The 3,188-nt window shown below is 38.2% G+C and overlaps 1 non-coding gene across 1 annotated transcript; it reads right to left on the bottom strand.

The window, feature by feature from the left end:
• Positions 1–1,321: 1,321 nt before the first annotated feature.
• On the bottom strand, positions 1,322–1,393 carry Trnaq-cug (transfer RNA glutamine (anticodon CUG)). Its single transcript has one exon. It is a non-coding gene; the product is annotated as a tRNA-Gln (tRNA).
• Between the last annotated feature and the right edge of the window lie 1,795 nt (positions 1,394–3,188).

Genomic DNA, 3,188 nt, shown 5'->3' with positions numbered 1-3,188 from the left:
GAAGGACAAAGGGGAATGGCTTGTCTGATGCAAGATGGGGATGGCTGTACCATCTCGGCTAGATTCACCGGAGGGATTAATGACTTTTCAGGTTAAGCGTCTCAGTACCTTAATCAAGTTCATGTTTGGATACATAATTCATTATCCACTACAGATCAAAACAGAATGTATTTCTTGATATCTCCATCTTTTACAGTACTCAAATAAATTGTTCTTTTAGACATTTAAGAGAAAATTTTCAACTTCAGAGTAAGGGACCATGCTTTATTGTTCTCTCCTCTGTCTTTCTAGGAAATAGAAAAAAAAAGTAACTTGAGATGAAAATATTAAAAGGGGAAGGGACAGAGAAAGCGAGAGAGGAGGAAAAGCATCGAGGTGACTCACCATCTCATCAATTCAATTCAATTCAATTCAATTCAATTCAATTCAATTCAATTCAATTCAATTCAATTCAATTCAATCATAGTTTATTTCCAATCAACGAAAATTAAAATATAGTACAAAGTAACATGTCATGAAATAATACATGTATTGTTCAAACATTTGCAAAAGATTCATGTAGTATCCGAGAGAAATTATATAACAACATATGTATATATATATATATATATATATATATATATATACATACAATAATTAGGAGGAACAATGCATAAAATAATGATACTTCGTGGGCGTGCGGAAAATAGTTTCGTTTATGGAAAATAGTGATCCACTTAAAAGCAAAGCTTGTGGGACGTGGATCGCTAGATAAATAATGAGTAAGTAATATATTATTCGAGGGTTTTTCTTATAACTACATGTATTGTATTTAATATAGATTAATTAAGTCATTTGTAAGGATATACATGTAGTTATATTGAGATACGCAGGTCGGAAAAAATAAAAAAATAAAATAGAATATCAGTGCTAATGCCCGGACACTGTTCACTGAACCACGTGTACCGGGAAAATATGACAAGGACAACACACACGTACACACGACCAGTTTGGCATCTTATCAAAATGTATGTGCGTTCCCATGGGAACTGCATAGGGCGTCCCATTGTGCATGGTCCAATGCCGACTGACCCTAGGATGAGTGACAATTAAAATGGAATGTAAAGTTTCTGCACTGCACCTGACTTTTGCTCGGAAACTAATGGACTATTGCTTGCACATTTGATGCTTATGCAGCATCATTTTTTAAAGAAAAAAAATCCATAATGAAAAAACTTTTCAGATAACAGAAACCACTATCATTTATCACCCAATACTCATTCCAAGTTATCAGACAAACGAAAAAAAAAACAATCAACAAACAATGACAAATTAGCATATGAGGTCCCACCGAGATTTGAACTCGGATCGCGAGATTCAGAGTCTCGAGTGCTAACCATTACACCATGGGACCGATGCCTCTTCCTCCGCTGTCACAGGAACATCAATACTCGGGTTCAAGATGCAAAGCCCTGTGTTGGGATGGTGTGGTGTAGTTGACTGTAATAATATCATGATAATCATGTAAATGCAAACACACGCACGCATATATGTACAAGTGTATATGAACATGTATGCATGTATATTTATATGTCTATGACATACTCATACACGCACACACACACACACACACATACACAAACACACATACACACACACACACACACACATTGTCTGAGACTTTTGAGACTTTTACTGTTTTAATGAGTACGGTTCCACCAACAAGTAACTACTTTTACACTGCTTCGCTATTGCCATGGCAACAGCTCCTATTTTACCTAGTGTGTGTTGGTAGTCGCACGATTGGCTACAAAGGAAAAGTATAGCCATTATTAACCACAGTAAAAGAGGCAGATAGTCAGTCAGAGCACGTCTGGATAGACGAACGTCTGCAAAATTGTAAGGAGATATGGCGTTGTAATTCAATTGTGTTCGACAGTACAACTGCACGCCGCTTATGAAAACAAAGCGACGTGAATAATGATAGTGGTATCATGCTAAATGTGTCGCATGATGTACTAGGAATAATTGCAGAGCTGGGAGCTGAGTATTAAAGCATTGAAAATCATCCGAACGACTACATGTATCCTCTGTACCTTCAGTCACTACATGGATACTGATCAGGTTTAGAAAATCAAAGTTTGCATCATAATATATAGAATATTGTCAGGAATGTAAATCAGAAAATGCACTTTGAAAGTAAGATTGGAGACGACGCTTTTTGGGATCATTTGTGTCTGTTAGGTGAAAATGTGAGGTTTTCATTTCGGGAAAAACTATAATTCAACGTTTTAAGGGACAGAGAACAGCAGCAGCAAAGACAGCAACAAAAATGGAAAGTTTGTCTTGGTATCGTAGCAAGATGGTGATGAATACGTCATACAACATCTTCACATCAGGCTAAGATCACGGTTACGGCCAACGGAGAAACAGGGTCGACGATACCCTTGTTACAACGAGACTGTTAATCGGTCATGTAATACCAGCTAACAATCATGGTATATAATCAAAGATGTATGAAAATGTTTGTTTTTTGGACCGTCTATCATGAAAACCCTTGCGAATATAGTGAGCCCATGCACATTTGACAATTACCAATGCAGACGGGTAATGCTGCGCACTATATTATGTCTGGTGCACTCGCGAAGCCTGCGGAGGACGTGTAAGAAGAAAGGGATAGCCGCTCTGCATGCTTGCCCATATCAAACATTTTCTAGACTGATCATAGTGTGGCTTTCACTTGGCGTCTATTAAATTCGTGTGCGGCAAGCGAGGCAAGGAGAGAAAGAGAGGGAGGGAGAAAGAAACGGAGAGAAAGGGGAAAGGGACACGGTCACGTGACACCGGTCGATACGACGACCAATTAAGTTTATAAATGGTCATGAATATTCATGTGAACTTTCGAAACCACTTCGAGCACTTATCGTCGATCGCGACATTAAACCGCGTCTTAACACAAATATCGAGTTGTTTAACACTGCATAAATAATAGCTGGAACGCCGTAAGAGAGGAGAAAAATGGACGGGATAAAGGTGAATAACAAAATAGAGAGAAAGAGAATAGAGACAGAGAGAGAGAAAAGAGAGAAATCGAGTTAACTCCGAGATAGCTATTAAGCTATTATAGTCGCCGTGAAGGATGGGTTGTGAGTTGTGCTGTGACATTAAAAAGATGGCGAGCCGATTTCATATTCCATGGACTACATGCG

The sequence above is a fragment of the Diadema setosum genome, chromosome 9, assembly GCF_964275005.1.
Source record: "Diadema setosum chromosome 9, eeDiaSeto1, whole genome shotgun sequence".
Taxonomy (NCBI): Eukaryota; Metazoa; Echinodermata; class Echinoidea; order Diadematoida; family Diadematidae; genus Diadema; species Diadema setosum.
The sequence above is the reverse complement of the archived record's forward strand: the minus strand, read 5'-3'. Positions and strand labels throughout refer to the sequence as shown.